Source organism: Arachis stenosperma, chromosome 1 (assembly GCF_014773155.1).
Source record: "Arachis stenosperma cultivar V10309 chromosome 1, arast.V10309.gnm1.PFL2, whole genome shotgun sequence".
Lineage (NCBI taxonomy): Eukaryota > Viridiplantae > Streptophyta > Magnoliopsida > Fabales > Fabaceae > Arachis > Arachis stenosperma.
Genome location: NC_080377.1, coordinates 95212905 through 95233730, shown reverse-complemented (window position 1 = coordinate 95233730; position 20826 = coordinate 95212905). Strand labels below are relative to the sequence as shown.

General features: G+C 39.6%; 1 non-coding gene across 1 annotated transcript; it reads left to right on the top strand.

Annotated features, from left to right (window-relative positions):
• The first annotated feature begins 18147 nt into the window (after positions 1-18147).
• Positions 18148-18255, top strand: LOC130952355 (small nucleolar RNA R71). Its single transcript, XR_009074540.1, has one exon. It is a non-coding gene; the product is annotated as a small nucleolar RNA R71 (small nucleolar RNA).
• Positions 18256-20826: the final 2571 nt, after the last annotated feature.

The window sequence follows — 20826 nt, the reverse complement described above, 5'->3', positions numbered from 1 at the left end:
AAAAACCTCTTCCCCAAAAACCCTTCACCTATCAAATCCCATCTTTCTCTTCACCACTCACATCCATCCTTCATAAGTCCCCACCAACCTCACCCTTCAAATTCAAACCACTTTCCCTCCCAAACCCACCCTAAATGGCCGAACCATATCACCCCCTCTCTCCTATATAAACCCTCCTTCACTCCTTCATTTTCACACAACCTAAACATCACTTCTTTCCCTTCTTGGCCGAACACACCACCTTCTCCCTCTTCCTCATTTCTTCTTCTTCTACTCTCTTCTTTCTTCTTTTGCTCGAGGACGAGCAAACATTTTAAGTTTGGTGTGGTAAAAGCGTTGCTTTTTTATTTTTCCATAACCATTATGGCATCCAAGGCCGGAGAAACCTCTAGAAAGAGGAAAGGGAAGGCAAAAGCTTCCACCTCCGAGTCATGGGAGATGGATAGATTCCTCTCAAGGGTGCATCAAGACCACTTCTATGAAGTTGTGGCCTTGAAGAAGGTGATCCCCGAGGTCCCCTTTTCACTCAAAAAGGGTGAATATCCGGAGATCCGCCATGAGATCCGAAGAAGAGGTTGGGAAGTACTCACCAACCCCATTCAACAAGTCGGAATCTTGATGGTTCAAGAGTTCTATGCCAATGCATGGATCACCAAGAACCATGACCAAAGTGTGAACCCGAATCCAAAGAATTATCTCACTATGGTTCGGGGGAAATACTTGGATTTTAGTCCGGAAAGTGTGAGGGTGGCGTTCAACTTGCCTATGATGCAAGGAGATGAGCATCCTTATACAAGAAGGGTCAACTTTGATCAAAGGTTGGACCAAGTCCTCACAATCATATGTGAAGAGGGCGCACAATGGAAGCAAGATTCAAGAGGAAAGCCGGTTCAATTAAGAAGGCATGACCTCAAGCCCGTGGCTAGAGGATGGTTAGAGTTCATACAACGCTCAATCATTCCCACTAGCAACCGGTCCGAAGTTACTATAGACCGGGCTATCATGATCCATAGCATCATGATTGGAGAAGAAGTGGAAGTTCATGAGGTTATAGCCCAAGAACTCTACAAAGTGGCGGACAAGTCTTCCACCTTGGCAAGGCTAGCCTTTCCTCATCTCATTTGTCACCTCTGTTATTCAGTTGGAGTTGACATAGAAGGAGATACCCCCATTGATGAGGATAAGCCCATCACCAAGAAAAGGATGGAGCACACAAGAGACCCCTCTCATCATGAGATCCCTGAGATGCCTCAAGGAATGCACTTTCCTCCACAAAATTATTGGGAGCAACTAAACACCTCCCTAGGAGAGTTGAGTTCCAACATGGGACAACTAAGGGTGGAGCATCAAGAACACTCCATCATCCTTCATGAAATTAGAGAAGACCAAAGAATCATGAGGGAGGAGCAACAAAGACAAGGAAGAGACATTGAGGAGCTCAAGCACTCCATAGGATCTTCAAGAGGAAGAAAGAGCCGCCATCACTAAGGTGGACCCGTTCTTTGATTTCCTTGTTCTTTATTCTTCTGTTTTTCGAAAATTATGCTTATGTTTATCCATGTTTGTGTCTTGTGATCATTAGTGTCTTAGTGTCTATGCCTTGAAGTTATGAATGTCCTATGAATCCATCACCTTTCTTGAATAAAAACGTGCTTAATTGAAAAGGAAAGAATTGCATGAATTCTGAATTTTATAATAGTTTAATTAATTTGATGTGGTGGCAATACTTTTGTCTTCTGAATGTATGCTTAAACAGTGCATATGTCTTTTGAATTTGTGGTTCATGAATGTTGGCTCTTGAAAGAATGATGAAAAAGGAGACATGTTACTGAGGATCTGAAAAATCATTAAAAATGATTCTTGAAGCAAGAAAAAGCAGTGAATGCAAAAAAAAAAAAAAGAGAGAAGGAAAAAAAAACCGAAAAAAAAAGAAGAAAGAAAAAGAAAGAAATAAAGTGTGATCCAAGGCAATAAGAGTGTGCTTAAGAACCCTGGACACCTCTAATTGGGGAATTTAGCAAAGCTGAGTCACAATCTGAAAAGGTTCACCCAATTATGTGTCTGTGGCATGTATGTATCCGGTGGTAATACTGGAAGACAGAGTGCTTTGGGCCACAGCCAAGACTCAATAAATAGCTATGTTCAAGAATCATCATACTTTACTAGGGGAATCATTAACACTATCTGGATTCTAAGTTCCTAAAGAAGCCAATCATTCTGAATTTCAAAGGATAGAGTGAGATGCCAAAACTGTTCAGAGACAAAAAGCTAAAAGCCCCGCTCATCTAATTAATACTGATCTTCATAGATGTTTTTGGAATTCATTGCATATTCTCTTCTTTTTATCTTATTTGATTTTCAGTTGCTTGAGGACAAGCAACAATTTAAGTTTGGTGTTGTGATGAGCGGATAATTTGTATGCTTTTTGGCATTGTTTTTAATATGTTTTTAGTATGATCTAGTTAGTTTTTAGTATATTTTTATTAATTTTTAGTTAAAATTCACTTTTCTGGACTTCACTATGAGTTTGTGTGTTTTTCTGTGATTTCAGGTATTTTCTGGCTGAAATTGAGGGACCTGAGCAAAAATCTGATTCAGAGACTGAAAAGGACTGCAGATGCTGTTGGATTCTGACCTCCCTGCACTCGAAGTAGATTTTCTGGAGCTACAGAAGCCCAATTGGCGCGCTCTCAACGGCGTTGGAAAGTAGACATCCTGGGCTTTCCAGCAATATATAATAGTCCATACTTTGCCCAAGATTTGATGGCCCAAACCGGCGTTCAAAATCACCTCAAGAAACTCCAGCGTTAAACGCCGGAACTGGCACCTAATTGGGAGTTAAACGCCCAAACTGGCACTAAAGCTGGCGTTTAACTCCAAGAAGAGTCTCTACACGAAAATGCTTCATTGCTCAGCCCAAGCACACACCAAGTGGGCCCGGAAGTGGATTTTTATGTCATTTACTCATCTTTGTACACCTTAGGCTACTAGTTATCTATAAGTAGGACCTTTTACTATTGTATCTAGAGACTTTGGTAGCTATCTTCGTTTTATGCTATCTTAGACCATTGGGAGGCTGGCCATTCGGCCATGCCTAGACCTTATGCTTATGTATTTTCAACGGTGGAGTTTCTACACACCATAGATTAAGGTGTGGAGCTCTGCTGTACCTCGAGTATTAATGCAATTACTATTGTTCTTCCATTCAATTCCACTTGTTCTTTGTCCAAGATATCACTTGTTCTTCAACTTGATGAAGGTGATGATTGACGCCCATCACCATTCTCACTCATGAACAAGGTGACTGACAACCATTCTTGTTCTACAAGCATCTGAGGCTTAGTGAATATCTCTTGGATTCCTGATTGCACGATGCATGGTTGATCGCCTGACAACCGAGTGCTCGCCTGACAAACGAGCCAACCATTCCGTGAGATCAGAGTCTTCGTGGTATAGGCGAGAACTGATGGCAGCATTCATGAGAATCCGGAAGGTCTAACCTTGTCTGTGGTATTCTGAGTAGGATTCAATGACTGAATGACTGTGACGTGCTTCAAACTCCTGAGGGCGGGGCATTAGTGACAGACGCCAAAAGAATCACTGGATTCTATTCCGGTCTGATTGAGAACCGACAGATGAATTCCGCTATGCTGTGACCAGAGCATATGCAATTGTTTTCAATGAGAGGATGGGAGGTAGCTGCTGACAACAGTGAAACCCTACACGAGCTTGCCATGGAAAGGAGTAAGAAGGATTGGATGAAGGCAGTAGGAAAGCAGAGAGACGGAAGGGAAGGCATCTTCATACGCTTATCTGAAGTTCCTACCAATGAATTACATAAGTATCACTATCTTTATCTTTTATGTTGTTTTCATTCATCATCATATACATTTGAGTTTGCCTGACTAAGATTTACAAGATGACCATAGCTTGCTTCAATGCTAACAATCTCCGTGGGATCGACCCTTACTCACGTAAGGTATTACTTGGACGACCCAGTGCACTTGCTGGTTAGTTGTGCGAAGTTGTGTAATGCCATGGAATTGAACCACCAAATTTTTGGAGTTCATGACCAGGGATTATGAGAGTTGTGAAAAGTATTGTTCACAATTTCGCGCACCACTTCCCATTAAAGTAGATATGGAACTTCCTAAAGGAATAGTTTCCAATTCATTAATTTTGTCCTTATGTATACATAAATCTTTTAGAAACTTTGCATATTTAGGTACCTGTTGAATGACATCAAAAAGGGGAACAGTTACCTCAACCTTTTTGAAGATTTCTACCATCTTGGGGTCAGGTTCCAACTGCTTCCTGAGCTTCCTTGCAGGTTGTGGAAATGGAATGGGAGTGGTGTTTTCTGCAGTGTCTGCGCCTTTTGGTGCTTTCTCCTGTGATTGAGCTTCTTCTCTCTCAGCTATGTCCTGTATGTCCTCTTTCTCTTCAACATCTTCTAATTCCACAACCTCTTCAGCTGAGGCGTGTTCTGATAGGCTTGGCTCCTCCTGACTTCTCTCCTGCAGTGTGGTTCCAGACCTTAGGGTGATGGCATTAATACCACCCTTTGGGTTGGGGAATGGTTGAGAGGGGACTCCACCAGAGCTTGAGGACTGGTTACTGGAATTTTGCATTGATCCCATCTGTGAGACAAGAGTTTGTAAAGTAGAAGCGAAAGTATTCAGAGTCGCTTTAATACTATCTTCCATAGCCTAATGTCTCTGATCAATGGCTTATAGTAAGTCAGCATTAGGAGATGAAGAGATGCTAGTGGTCTGAGAGTTTTGCTGAGGGACTTGAGGTTGTCTTAAATGAGGTGCTCTGTAAGGTTGATTCTGCTACCTGTTGTTATTGTTATTCCACCTCTGATTTCTATTGTTATCTCTGCCTCCTCTGTTCGAATTGTCTCTCCAACCCAGGTTAGAATTGTCTCTCCAACCTTGGTTGGAATTATCCTGCCATCCTTGGTTAGAGTTGCCACCTTGATTGTACCCTTGATTGGGACAGTCATAAAAGTTGTGAATGGCTGCTACAGTATTATCTTCTGGTTGAAGCTGCGGACGCTCATCGGTATAGTGACTATAATCTGCACAGATGCCGCACACTCTTTGTGGGACTAACTGTTGGCTGTGCTGTGGTGGAGAAGGCTGAACTTGATGAGGTTGTTGTTGATTCAGTTGCATCTGCTTCAGCAAGTTAGTAATTTCACATAGATTCTGGGCTATAACGGTAGTCTCTGTATTAGTGGATACCTCTGCAACAGCTCTTGACCGACTTTGTCTCTGTCTATGATTCCTAGTAGAGTCAGCTAAGTCTCTGATCAATTGCCATGCTTCATCCGTAGTCTTGTGCTTTTTCATAGAACCATTGCAAGCACCTTCTAGTGTGGTCCTATCTTGAGGTCTCAGACCTTGTGTAAAGTAACCGAGTAAGACTATCTTGTCAATCATATGATGGAGACATGCATTTCGAAGTGTATTGAAGCGTTTCAAGTATTTATAGAGGGTCTCAAATTCGTCTTGGATGATCATAGACATGTCCTTCCTTAGCTTATCAGCAACTTCAGCTGGCAAAAAATTTATCCAGAAATTCTCTCCTAAGTGAATCCCAGTTGGAAATAGTTTCTCTGGGCTGAGTGTAGTACCACTCTCTTGCCTTTCCTTCCAGAGAAAATGGGAAAGCTTTTAATAGAATAGAGATTTCATCAGCTCCATCACGCTTAACAGTAGAGCAAGCGGTCGGGAAATCCCTGAGATGCTTGATAGGCTCTTGAGCAGGTAAGCCATGAAATTTGGGCATCAAGTTGAGTAGTGAAGATTTTATTTCAAAATCTACAGCTACTGCTGGGTGGTGCGCCTAGAATGGTTGGAGCGTAAAATCAGGGGCTCCTTCCTCCTGGATGGTGACTCTTCTGGGTGCTGCCATGTCACCTGCACGTAAATGAACTGGATCAGTAGAAAGGGGGGTTGTTTCTTCCTTAAATGACAGTTCAGGTTCGTCCTCAAAGAGGAGTCGCCTACGCCTAGCTCGCCTTATATGCGAAAGAGTTCTTTCAATTTCAGGGTCAAATGGTGGCAAGCTTGGATCAGGAAGCGAACGCGTCATTTAACGAAAGAAACGTGCAGTTCATAGTGATAGAATGAAAAGAAAAAATTGCAATAGAAATAAATACCAATCAATAAATTAACACACTGTTGCAACTCCCCGGCAACGGCGCCAAAAATTGATGAAGCGAAAATTGGTGAATTAAAAAATTATTAAAATGTGTACGTTGCAAGTATAGTTCTTAACTCACCGGAAATCCACTTATCAATTTAGAAATATGTCACAGAAATTCAAATTTTAAATACTGGGAGTATAAATCCCAGGTCGTCTCCCAATGAGTCGCAGAAAGGTGTGCTATTTTATTAATCAGATGTTTTCAAAAAGTTTGAGTTGAATAACAGGAAATTAAATTGATGAATTTGAATAATGTAAATAAAAGCCTTGACTGGGAGTTGATTAGTTGGAATCCCTATTATAGTTGGAATACTCTCAAGATTAATTGATAATTAAAAGTTATTCTGTTTTGTTATCCTTTACTAGGCAAAGGAAAGTCAAACAAGTTGGAATGCTACGTCTGTTCACAAATTGCAACCCACTTAATTAAAAGGGATTGGTCTTAGTGACTAGAAGGCAATCCAACAGTAAACCCAATTACAATCTTTCTTTCAAGCCTTCCAACTCAATTAGTTCCTTTCAATCAACTCCCCATCAAGTTAGGGAACTACTCGCTCATTGTGAATGCAAAATTCATAACATATGAGAAGAAATTAAAGAAAGACATTGTAAATAGAAATAAAAAAATAATCTAATTAAAATAAGAATAATCCTTATATTGAATAAATTCTAATAATATTCCAATGGTAAAATTAACAAAGCAAAGGACATGGAAGAGTAAAGCCAAGTAAAGAAAACGAACTAGAATGACGAAGTCTTGATGAGGTAATGACTCTTCTCAATATCTCAATGCAAAAGTAATAGAAAAATAATATCCTAAGAGTATCAATTGTGTAGAGAGAAAAAAACCTAGAAGAGGAGTAAAACTAGATCTAAAAACTCAAAACTGTGTAGAATGAATGTTGTCCTCCGTTTCTGCATGTTCTCTGGCTCTAGTCTGCTGTTCTGGGCCGAGAACTGGGTCAAAACAGGGCCCAAAATCGCCCCCAGCGAAATCTGCAGATTATGCAGATCGCGCATGTCACGCGATCGCGTCGTCCACGCGGACGCGTCATTTGCATTTTTCCGTGCCACGCGTTCGCGTCGTCCACGCCTCCGCGTCACTTGTGCTTTTCCTTTCCGCGCGGTCGCGTGAGCCATGCGGCCGCGTCACCGCGATTTCTCCTCTTCCGTGCGAACGCGTAAGCCATGCGGCCGCGTCACTTCTCGATGGTTGTCTCCTCAATTTCTTGTGTTCCTTCCATTTTTGCTAGCTTCGCTTCCAATCTCCAACTCATCCATGCCCTATAAAGCTTGAAACACTTAACACACAGATCACGGCATCGAATGGGATAAAGAAGAACTAAAATGCATAATAAAAAGCCTCTAGGAAGCAGTTTTCAACCATGTAATAATTCCAGGAAGGAAATATAAATGCATGCTAAATTAATGAATAAGTGGGTAAGGATCATGATAAAACCACATAATTATACACAATATAAACCATAAAATAGTGGTTTATCAGCTTGCATGACCCAATTTCTTACGCCAAAGCCATTTTTCATATTCAAGTGATGTAAAGCATGTTACTTTTTTATCTTTTAAATCCTCAAGAGTCAATCCATACACATTGTCACACCTTTTAACTTCAAACAAAATTTCCCCAGATTTTTCACAAATAACTTCATATCCAAGATCACATAATTGGCTAATGCTAAGTAAATTTTGTTTCATCCCATCAACAAGTAAAACATCATTTATGAAGGATGAAAAACTCTTACCAACTTTACCTATGGCCACTATCTTTCCATTTCCATTATCACCGAAAGTGACAAACCCTCTATCATACTCATCAAGCTTAATGAAGAAGGTTGTTATTTCAGTTATGTGCCTAGAACATCCACTATCCATGTACCACATGTTGTCCTTTCGCTTGGATAGGCACACCTACAAAATAAGCTCAAGTGACCTTAGGTATCCAAATCTTTTTGGATTCTTTGACGTTAAACCATCTTCTTTGTCCCAAGCCATTATAGTCACAAACAATTTTACAAACTTTATTTCCAATCATTCTTTCACCAAAGAAACATTGAATAGGAAAGTGTCCATTCTGGTTGCATAATCTACAAAATATATGAGTTGCTATTTTTACAAAGCTTGTTGGGTTTTGAAACCTTACATCATTAGAAGATGATGCCATGTTTGCAAAAGAAGGTTTTTTAAAAAATTTTTCAATTTTATGAAATCTCAACCCAGCTTTATCATAAAGAGGTTTCTGACTAGCCAATAGTTGATTTAAATTTTCTAAACTTTGAGCAAAAGTGGCTAAGTCCTCTTTGAGTCTTTTTACCTCTTTGAGCAGCTTCTCATTTTCTTCAAAACAATTTAGATATGCAACCACAGAATGCTATTTTTCACATCCTTTTATTTCAGCTTTCAAACGCTTGTTTTCTTCAACAAGATCAACAGCAGCTTTAACTTCTCTCAATTTTTCTTTTAGAAAACCATTTTTAGCTTTAAGAATTTCGATTTGAGACTCAAGAGTTTGGTTTTCATTTAAGAAGCATCTAATTTTTTCAGAAAGGTGATCTATCATGAGATGAAGGTATTCAGTGTCAGGGTTATAAAAAACTACCTGCTTTACGTGATCTGCCATGAGACAAGTTTGAGACTTAGTTTCTGATTCTTCATCTTCCTCATAATTGTTTTCTAAGTCTTCCCAAGAAGCCATCAACTTAGGGCAATTGTATTTGAAGTGCCCAGTCTCTTTGCAGTTGTAGCAGATTAATTTACTGAAGTCTTTCTTTGGTTTCCCTGAGCCGCTTCCTTTGCTTCTTTGCTTCAGTTTCACCATTTTTCTGAATTTCTTAGCAAACAAAAAAAATCATTTTCAGATGAGTTAACACTGGATTCATCATCCAGAGGGTTAGTAACAGAATTGCGAGCTATTCCTTTTCTTTTTGTATCTTTTTTCAAATATGTGTTTTCAAAGGCAAGTAAATTTTCTCTCAAATCATCATAAGTCATGCAATCAAGACCACTACTCTCAGATATCACTATTGTCTTAGTTTTCCACTCTTTTGTGAGACTTCTCAAAATTCTCCTCACAAGCACAGATTCAGGATATGTGATCCCCATAGCATCCAAGCCATTGATGATGATGTTGAATCTTTCAAACAGATCATTTATCGATTCTCCTTCCTTCATTGAGAATATTTTATACTCTCTGTTCAGCATGTCTTTTCTGGTCTTTTTAACTAGTGTTGTGCCTTCATGAGTGACTTGAAGGGGGGTTAAATCTTAGCCCATTTTCGCTGAGTGTTACTTTCTACCTTTGAAATAGCTTCAAGAGATTTTCTTATTTTCGTCTCATAACTAGTCAAGAGACATTTTCTTTTTTTCTCGTAACCAGTCAGGAAATATTTTTAATTTTGTCTCATATGCAACAGAAACATAAATGGAGTAGAAGAGAGAGAGAGAAAGAGAGAGAGAGAATCACACCAAGAAGTATCCTGGTTTAGCTGCTAAGTACAATGTAGCCTACATCTAGTCTCTATCACAACAATGATGGAATTTCACTATAATCATCTTTGATTACAAACACCAATTCTCCCTAGGAACTACCTGATGAGCGAATAATTTATACGCTTTTTTGCATTATTTTTAGGTAGTTTTTAGTAGGATCTAGCTACTTTTAGGGATGTTTTTATTAGTTTTTATGCAAAATTCACATTTCTGGACTTTACTATGAGTTTGTGTATTTTTCTGTGATTTCAGGTATTTTCTGGCTGAAATTGAGAGACCTGAGAAAAAATCTGATTTAGGCTGAAAAAGGACTGCTGATGCTGTTGGTTTCTGACCTCCCTGCCCTCAAAGTTGATTTTCTGGAGCTACAAAACTCAAAATGATGCGCACTCAACTGCTTTGAAAAGTAGACATCCTGGACTTTCCAGAAATATATAATAGTCCATACTTTATTCGAGTTTAGATGACGCAAACTGGCGTTCAATGTCAGCTCCATGCTGCATTTTGGAGTAAAACGCCAGAAACACGTCACAAACCAGAGTTAAACGCCCAAAACATGTTACAACTTGGCGTTTAACCCCATGAGAAGCCTCTGCACGTGTAAAGCTCAAGCTCAGCCCAAGCACACACTAAAGTGGGCCCCGGAAGTTGATTTCTGCACTTAGACTTATTTCTGTAAACCCTAGTAGCTAGTTTAGTATAAATAGAACTTTTTACTATTGTACTAGTGTCTAATCTTTGGATTACCTTTGATCACGTTTTGGAGGCTGGCCATTCGGCCATGCCTAGACCATTATCACTTATGTATTTTAAACGGTGGAGTTTCTACACACCATAGATTAAGATCGAGCGTGTATCTCTTGGATTCCTTAATCAGAATCTTCGTGGTATAAGCTAGAATCCATTGGCAGCATTCTTGAGAAACCGGAAAGTCTAAACCTCATCTGTGGTATTCTGAGTAGGATTCAGGGATTGAATGACTGTGACGAGCTTCAAACTCGCGAGTGTTGGGCGTAGTGACAGACGCAAAAGGATCAATAGATCCTATTCTGACATGATCGAGAACCGACAGATGATTAGCCGTGCTGTGACAGAGCATTTGGACCATTTTCACTGAGAGGACGGGAGGTAGCCATTGACAACGATGAAACCCAACATACAGCTTGCCATGAAAAGGAGTATGAAGAATTGATGAAAGTAGTAGGAAAGCAGAGATTCAGAAGGGACAAAACATCTCCATATACTTATCTGAAATTCCCACCAATGATTTACATAAGTATCTCTATCTTTATTTTATTCTTTATTTATATTTATATTTTCGAAAACCATTATAACCATTTGAATCCGCCTAACTGAGATTTACAAGATGACCATCTCTTGCTTCATACCAACAATCTCCGTGGGATCGACCCTTACTCACGTAAGGTATTACTTGGACGACCCAGTGCACTTGTTGGTTAGTTGTGCGAAATTGTGACGAAGTGTGATTCACATTTGAGAGCACCAAGTGTTTGGAGCCATTGCTAGAAATTGTTCGAGTTGTGAAAAGTATGAGTCACAATTTTGCCTATCAAGTTTTTAGCGCTGTTGCCAGGGATTGTTTGGGTTTGGACAACTGACAATTCATCTTGTTGCTCATATTAGGTAATTTTCTTCTTGTTTTATTTTCTTTTCAAAAAGTTTTCAAAAATCTTTCAAAAGTTTTTCTTTGTTTTTGTTTTTCCAAAATAATTTTTGAAAAATCCAAAAAAAAAATAAAAAGAAAAAAAATCTAGAAAATCATAAAATCAAAAATATTTTTGTGTTTCTTGTTTAAGTCTGATGCACGAAAACTTATCTCTCAAAAAATTTTCCTTCAGCAAGTATACCGAATTATCATCAAGTAAAAACTCACAATAGAGTGAGGTCAAATCCCACAGGGATTGATTGGTCAAGCAACTTTAGTTGGAAGAGGGTGCTAGTTGAGCTAAACAGAGTGTAGTTGATGTTGCAGGAAATTAAATGGTGGGAAAGTAAATTGCAGAAAATAAAGTGCAGAATCTTAAATGGGGAATTGGGGAGATAAACATGGAAATAAATGGCAGAAAATAAAGAGAATGGGTGATATCAGAAATGGGGAATTCATTGGGCTTAGGAGATGTTGTATTCTCCGAATCAAATTCATTTTCATCTCTTCCTCAATCAATGCATCTATTGATCTCCTTGGCAATCTTAAGTGATTGGATTCCAATTCCTTGGCAATCCAATCTCTCTAAGCTTGAACAATTGCCCAATTTCTTGATTTAATTGCTCATGGGAAGAGATGAAGTATGGTCACTGATTATACCACATGTATTTCCAAATCAAAGTGTTGGGAGGATTACATGTCACTATATCTGCCCAGACCCTAATTTGGTCCAGCATGAGAAAGCATTTCTAGCATGATCTCTTCATCCCTTTTCTAAGGCTCAGAGGAGATCTAATTATGGAGAGTTTCTTTTCTAAGACAACTAACCAATTGAATTAAGATCGAAAGCTTTCTAGTAAATCAAGAGAAAAGAAAGAGGAAGAAGAATGAAAACTATAATTGATCCATCAAATTACAACAGTGCTCCCTAACCTAATGAAAGAGGTTTAGTTGTTCATAACTCTGGAAATGGAAAATGGCAGAAAAGAATACATGCTTAGCTAAAAAGTGCAGAAAAGTAAATATACAGAGGGTAGTTCTCCAAAGTGCCAAGCTTCTCTATAGTTCAAATCTACTCCTATATATACTACTCTTCTTGATCTTCTAGTGAGTTCTTCAAGTCTTGGATGTTGGCCTTAGATCTTGAGTTGAAGCAAGTACAATCTTCAGTGGGCCCAACTTGCAGAAAAGTGTGAGTTAGGCATGGGTGTTAGTTAGGACGTTAGTGGTGTCAACGCTAAGTGAAAATGTGGGTTCGAGAATGTTAGTCGCAATCACCTTTCTCACTAACGTTCCAACCCCAAAATGGTCCACGTTAACTTCAACGTTAGTGGCACTAACGTTACCATTAACGTTGCCTCATGATCCCTCACAAATGTTATTGGGAATCACCTTTTCCAATAATATTGCATTGTGCCCCCTTTCCTCACGTTAGAGTTCACGTTAACTAGGTTAACGTGGCTCTTAAGGTGGGCATGCCTAAGCTTTGAGAGTGTTAGTGACACTTACTTTTGTCACTAACGCTCTAAACGCCTCTCCTCCCCACGTTAGAGTTCACGTTAACTAGGTTAACGTGGCAGTGAATGCCATCTCCAATGTTAGTGACAAAGGTGAGTGTCACTAACGTTGGCTCATCATGCTTAGCTCTACGTTAACTTTCACATTAGTGGTCTTAACGTGACCACTAACATGGGTAATGTTGGCTTGATCCAACGTTAGTAACAAAGGTGAGTGTCACTAACGTTGGCATTGTCTTTCCCTTCCACGTTAGAGTTCACGTTAACTAAGTTAACGTGACTCTTAACGTGGCTAATTGCCAATTTGTAGCGTTAGTGGTATTCACTTTTACCACTGGTGCGCGAAATTGTGATCACTACAACTTCGCACAACTAACCAGCAAGTGCACTGGGTCGTCCAAGTAATACCTTACGTGAGTAAGGGTCGATCCCACGGAGATTGGTGGTATGAAGCAAGCTATGGTCATCTTGTAAATCTCAGTCAGGCAGACTCAAATGTATAATGGTGATGAACGAAAATAGCATAAAGATAAAGATAGAGATACTTATGTATATCATTGGTGTAAGAGCTTCAGACAAGCATATGAAGATGCCTTCCCTTCCGTCTCTCTGCTTTCCTACAACCTTCATCCAATCCTTTCTTACTCCTTTCCATGGCAAGCTCGTGTAGGGTTTCACTGTTGTCAGCAGCTACCTCCCATCCGCGCAGTGAAAGCTAATGCACGCACTCTGTCACAGTACTGCCAATCACCGGTTTGGTTCCCTCCCCTACCGGAATAGAATCACTCTTTTGCGTCTGTCACTAACGCCCAGTAGGTTACAGGTTTGAAGCACGTCACAGTCATTCAGTCATTGAATCCTACTCAGAATACCACAGACAAGGTTTAGACCTTCCGGATTCTCTTGAATGCCGCCATCAGGTCCTGCCTATACCACGAAGACTCCGAAGAATCCAAGAGATATTCACTAAGCCTCAGATGCTTGTAGAACAAGAATGGTTGTCAGTCACCTTGTTCATGGGTGAGAATGGTGATGGGCGTCAATCATCACCTTTATCATGTTGAAGAACAAGTGATATCTTGGATAAAGAACAAGTGGAATTGAATGGAAGAACAATAGTAATTGCATTAATACTCGAGGTACAGCAGAGCTCCACACCCTTAATCTATGGTGTGTAGAAACTCCACCGTTGAAAATACATAAGAACAAAAGTGATCATTGGTTTCGGCCCCAGAGAGGGAACCAGAAGAACCAAGATGAAAATACAATAGTAAAAGGTCCTATTTATAGAAACTAGTAGCCTAAGGTGTACAAGAATGAGTAAATGACATAAAAATCCACTTCCGGGCCCACTTGGTGTGTGCTTGGGCTGAGCAATGAAGCATTTTTCGTGTAGAGACTCTTCTTGGCGTTTAACTCCCGTTTTGGTGCCAGTTTGGGCGTTTAACTCCCATTCTTGTGCCAGTTTGGGCGTTTAACGCTGGGAATTCTGAGGGTGACTTTGAACGCCGGTTTGGGCCATCAAATCTTGGGCAAAGTATGGACTATTATATTGCTGGAAAGCCCAGGATGTCTACTTTCCAACGCCGTTGAGAGCGCGCGAATTGGGCTTCTGTAGCTCCAGAAAATCCACTTCGAGTGCAGGGAGGTCAGAATCCAACAGCATCTGCAGTCCTTTGAGTCTCTGGATCAGATTTTGCTCAGATCCCTCAATTTCAGCCAGAAAATACCTGAAATCACAGAAAAACACACAAACTCATAGTAAAGTCCAGAAAAGTGAATTTTAACTAAAAACTAATAAAAATATAATAAAAATCAACTAAAACATACTAAAAACAATGCCAAAAAGCGTACAAATTATCCGCTCATCACAACACCAAACTTAAATTGTTGCTTGTCCTCAAGCAACTGAAAATCAAATAAGATAAAAAGAAGAGAATATACTATAGACTCCAAATTATCAGTGAAACTTAGCTCCAAATTAGATGAGCGGGACTAGTAGCTTTTGCCTCCGAACAGTTTTGGCATCTCACTTATCCTTTGAAATTCAGAATGATTGGCTTCTTAGGAACTCAGAATCCAGATAGTGTTATTGATTCTCCTAGTTAAGTATGATGATTCTTGAACACAGCTACTTATTGAGTCTTGGCCGTGGCCCAAAGCACTCTGTCTTCCAGTATACCACCGGGTACATACATGCACAGACACATAATTGGGTGAACCTTTCAGATTGTGACTCAGCTTTGCTAAAGTCCCCAATTAGAGGTGTCCAGGGTTCTTAAGCACACTCTTATTGCCTTGGATCACAACTTTATTTCTTTCTTTTTCTTTCTTTTTCTCTTTCTCTCCCTTTTTTTTCGTTTTTTTTTTCTTCTTTTTCTCTCTTTTTTTTTTGTATTCACTGCTTTTTCTTGCTTCAAGAATCATTTTTATGATTTTTCAGATCCTCAGTAACATGTCTCCTTTTTCATCATTCTTTCAAGAGCCAACAATTTTAACATTCATGAACCACAAATTCAAAAGACATATGCACTGTTTAAGCATACATTCAGAAAGCAACAAGTATTGTCACCACATCAAACTAATTAAGCTAGTTTTAAAGATGAATTTGAAATCCTGTACTTCTTGTTCTTTTGTGATAAAAACAGTTTTCATTTAAGAAAGGTGATGGATTCATATTCATAGCTTTAAGGCATAGACACTAAGACACTAAGACACTAATGATCATAAGACACAAACATGGATAAACATAAAGCACTAAAATTCGAAAAACAGAAAAATAAAGAACAAGGAGATTAAAGAACGGGTCCACCTTAGTGATGGCGGCTCTTTCTTCTTCTTGAAGATCCTATGGAGTGCTTGAGCTCCTCAATGTCTCTTCCTTGTCTTTGTTGCTCCTCTCTCATGATTCTTTGATCTTCTCTAATTTCATGGAGGATGATGGAGTGTTCTTGGTGCTCCACCCTTAGTTGTCCCATGTTGGAACTTAATTCTCCTAGGGAGGTGTTAATTTGCTCCCAATAGTCTTGTGGAGGAAAGTGCATCCCTTGAGGTATCTCAGGGATTTCTTGATGAGAGGGGTCTCTTGTTTGCTCCATCTTCTTCTTAGTGATGGGCTTGAGGTTATGCCTTCTCAGTTGAACCGGCTTTGGATGCCATAAATGGTTATGGAAAAACAAAAAGCAATGCTTTTACCACACCAAACTTAAAAGGTTTGCTCGTCCTCGAGCAAAAGAAGAAAGAAGAGAGTAGAAGAAGAAGAAATGGAGGAGATGGATGTGAGTGGTGAAGAGGTATTGAGGTGATTGGTGAATGGGTGAAGAAGAAGAGAGGGTGGTGGGGGATCCTGTGGGGTCCACAGATCCTTAGGTGTCAAGGAAAAGTCATCCCTGCACCAAATAGCATCAAAATCCACGTTTTGAGCCATTTCTGGCGTTAAACGCCGGGCTGGTGCCCATTCCTGGCGTTTAACGCCAGGTTCTAGCCCTTTTCTGGCGTTTAACGCCAGTCTGGTGCCCCTTTCTGGCGTTAAACGCCCAGAATGGTGCCAGACTGGGCGTTAAACGCCCACCTGCTAGGCTTACTGGCGTTTAAACGCCAACAGCATCTTCCTCCAGGGTGTGCTGTTTTTCTTCCTGTTTTTCATTCTGTTTTTGCTTTTTTCATTGTTTTTGTGACTTCTTATGATCATCAACCTACAAAAAAGATAAAATAACAAAAGAAAATAGTTAACTATAAAACATTGGGTTGCCTCCCAACAAGCGCTTCTTTAATGTCATTAGCTTGACAGAGGACTCTCATGGAGCCTCACAGATACTCAGAGCAATGTTGGAACCTCCCAACACCAAACTTAGAGTTTGAATGTGGGGGTTCAACACCAAACTTAGAGTTTGGTTGTGGCCTCCCAACACCAAACTTAGAGTTTGACTGTGGGGGCTCTGTTTGTCTCTGAGTTGAGAGAAGCTCTTCATGCTTCTTCTCCATGGTGACAGAGGGATATCCTTGAGCCTTAAACCCAAAGGATTCTTCATTCACTTGAATGATTAACTCTCCTCTATCAACGTCAATCACAGCCTTTGCTGTGGTCAGGAAGGGTCTGCCAAGGATGATGGATTCATCCATGCACTTCCTAGGATCTTGTCTCCTTTGAGGTAATTTCTGCCTAGACAAGTCATCCAGTTCTTTGGTGAGCAAGGGAGGTTCATCTTCCCAAGTCTCATTTCCAAATAACTTGTCATTTAGCTTCATGATTGCTCCAAGGTATTTAGCAACTTGCTCTTCAGTGACATACTCATCCTCTTTAGAGGAAGAATACTCATCAGAGCTCATGAAGGGCAGAAGTAAGTCCAATGGAATCTCTATGGTCTCATTTTGAGCCTCAGATTCCCATGGTTCCTCATTGGGGAACTCACTGGAGGCTAGTACACGCCCATTGAGGTCTTCCTCAATGGCGTTCACTTCCTCTCTTTCCTCTCCAAATTCGGCCATGTTTATGGCTTTGCACTCTCCTTTTGGATTTTCTTCTGTATTGCTTGGGAGAGTACTTGGAGGGAGTTCAGTAACTTTCTTGCTCAGCTGTCCCACTTGTCCTTCCAAATTCCTAATGGAAGACCTTGTTTCAGTCATGAAACTTTGAGTGGTCTTTATTAGATCAGAGACCATTGTTGCTAAGTCAGAAGTACTCTGCTTAGAACTCTCTGTCTGTTGCTGAGAAGATGATGGAAAAGGCTTGCCATTGCTAAACCTGTTTCTTCCACCATCATTATTGAAACCTTGTTGAGGTCTCTTTTGATTCTTCCATGAGAAATTTGGGTGATTTCTCCATGAAGAATTATAGGTGTTTCCATAGGGTTCTCCTAGGTAATTCACCTCTTCCATTGAAGGGTTCTCAGGATCATAAGCTTCTTCCTTAGATGAAGCATCCTTAGTACTGCTTGGTGCATTTTGCATTCCAGACAGACTTTGAAAAATCAAATTGACTTGTTGAGTCAATATTTTATTCTGAGCCAATATGGCATTCAGAGTATCAATCTCAAGAACTCCTTTCTTCTGACTAGTCCCATTGTTCACAGGATTCCTTTCAGAAGTGTACATGAATTGGTTATTTGCAACCATTTCAATTAGCTCTTGAGCTTCTGTAGGCGTCTTCTTCAGATGAAGAGATCCTCCAGCAGAGCTATCCAAAGACATCTTGGATAGTTCAGAGAGACCATCATAGAAAATACCTATGATGCTCCATTCAGAAAGCATGTCTGAGGGACATCTTCTGATTAATTGTTTGTATCTTTCCCAAGCTTCATAGAGGGATTCTCCATCCTTCTGTCTGAAGGTTTGGACTTCCACTCTAAGCTTACTCCATCTTTGTGGTGGAAAAAACTTTGCCAAGAAGGCATTGACTAGCTTTTCCCAAGAGTCCAGGCTTTCTTTAGGTTGAGAGTCCAACCATATTCTAGCTCTGTCTCTTACAGCAAAAGGGAATAGCATAAGTCTATAGACCTCAGGGTCTACCCCATTAGTCTTGACAGTGTCACAGATTTGCAAGAACTCAGCTAAGAACTGATGAGGATCTTCCAATGGAAGTCCATGGAACTTGCAATTCTGTTGCATTAGAGAAACTAATTGAGGCTTAAGCTCAAAGTTGTTTGCTCCAATGGCAGGGATAGAGATGCTTCTCCCATAGAAGTTGGGAGTAGGTGCAGTAAAGTCACCCAGCACCTTCCTTGCATTGTTGGCATTGTTGTTGTTTTCGGCTGCCATGTGTTCTTCTTCTTTGAAGAATTCGGTCAAGTCCTCTAAAGAGAATTGTGCTTTGGCTTCTCTTAGCTTTCGCTTCAAGGTTCTCTCAGGTTCAGGGTCAGCTTCAACAAGAATGCCTTTGTCTTTGTTCCTGCTCATATGAAAGAGAAGAAAACAAGAAAATATGGAATCCTCTATGTCACAGTATAGAGATTCTTGAGGTGTCAGAGGAAAAGAAAAGTAGAAGACAGAAGTAGAAAATTCGAACTTATCAAAGAAGATGGAGTTCGAATTTTGCATTAAGGGATAGTGTTAGTCCATAAACAGAAGGATGTGAGAAGAAGGGAAGTAATTTTCGAAAATTAAGTAAAAGATTTTGAAAACATTTTGAAAAACACTTAATTGATTTTCGAAAATAAGAGTGGAAAGAATCAAGTGATTTTTGAAAAAGATTTTTAAATTAGAAATAAAAAAGATTTGATTGAAAACTATTTTGAAAAAGATGTGGTTAAGAAGATATGATTGGTTTTAAAAAGATGTGATTGAGAAGATATGATTTGAAAACAATTTTAAAAAGATATGATTTGAAAACAATTTTGAAAAGATATGATTTTAAAAATTAATGACTTGCCTAACAAGAAAAGATATGATTCAAACATAAAACCTTCCTCAACAGAAAAGGCAAAAAATGTTCAATCAAATCATTAATTGTTAGTAAGTATCTTTGAAAAAGGAAAGAAATTGATTTTGAAAACATTTGATTGAAAAGATATGATTTGAAAAAGATTTGATTTTGAAAAACTTTGAAAACTTGAAAAAAAATTGATTTGAAAACAAAATCTTCCCCCTTGTGCCATCCTGGCGTTAAACGCCCAGAATGGTGCACATTCTGGCGTTTAACGCCCAAACCACTACCCTTTTGGGCGTTAAACGCCCAACCAGGCACCCTGGCTGGCGTTTAAACGCCAGTCTGTCTTCTTCACTGGGCATTTTTGAATGCCCAGCTTTTTCTGTGTGATTCCTCTGCAGTATGTTCTGAATCTTCAATTCTCTGTATTATTGACTTGAAAAGACACAAATAAAAAATATTTTTGGATTTTTAATAATAAGGAAAAATTAAAATGCAACAAGAATCAAATAACAATGCATGCAAGACACCAAACTTAGCAGTTTGAACACTACTGACACTAATGCATATGAGACACACAAAACACTCAAGTCAAGAGAATTTAAAGGTTAGAGCTAGAAAATCATCAGGAACAACTTGAAGATTAATTAGGACACATGCAAAAACATGCAATTGACACCAAACTTAACATGAGACTCTCGACTCAAACAAGAAACATAAAATATTTTTTTTTGTTTTTATGATTTTGTAATTTTTTTTGTGCTTTTTTCAAAAATTATATGGAAGAGAAAATAAAGGTATCAAAATTCTTAATGAGAATTCCAGGAATCATGCAATGTTAGTCTAAAGCTTTAGTCTAAAGGAATTAGACATAGCTAGCTAAGCTTCAGCAAGACATTGCATTCAAGAGCTAAATTGATGATGATCAATCAGCTTTGGTGATGATAAGAACATCACCTTGAAACACTAGAATTCATTCTTAAGAACTCTGAAGAAAAATACCTAATCTAAGCAACAAGATGAACCGTCAGTTGTCCATACTCGAACAATCCCCGGCAACGGCGCCAAAAACTTGGTGCGCGAAATTGTGATCACTACAACTTCGCACAACTAACCAGCAAGTGCACTGGGTCGTCCAAGTAATACCTTACGTGAGTAAGGGTCGATCCCACGGAGATTGGTGGTATGAAGCAAGCTATGGTCATCTTGTAAATCTCAGTCAGGCAGACTCAAATGTATAATGGTGATGAACGAAAATAGCATAAAGATAAAGATAGAGATACTTATGTATATCATTGGTGTAAGAGCTTCAGACAAGCTATGAAGATGCCTTCCCTTCCGTCTCTGCTTCCTACAACCTTCATCCAATCCTTCTTACTCCTTTCCATGGCAAGCTCGTGTAGGGTTTCACTGTGTCAGCAGCTACCTCCCATCCGCGCAGTGAAAGCTAATGCACGCACTCTGTCACAGTACTGCCAATCACCGGTTTGGTTCCCTCCCCTACCGGAATAGAATCACTCTTTTGCGTCTGTCACTAACGCCCAGTAGGTTACAGGTTT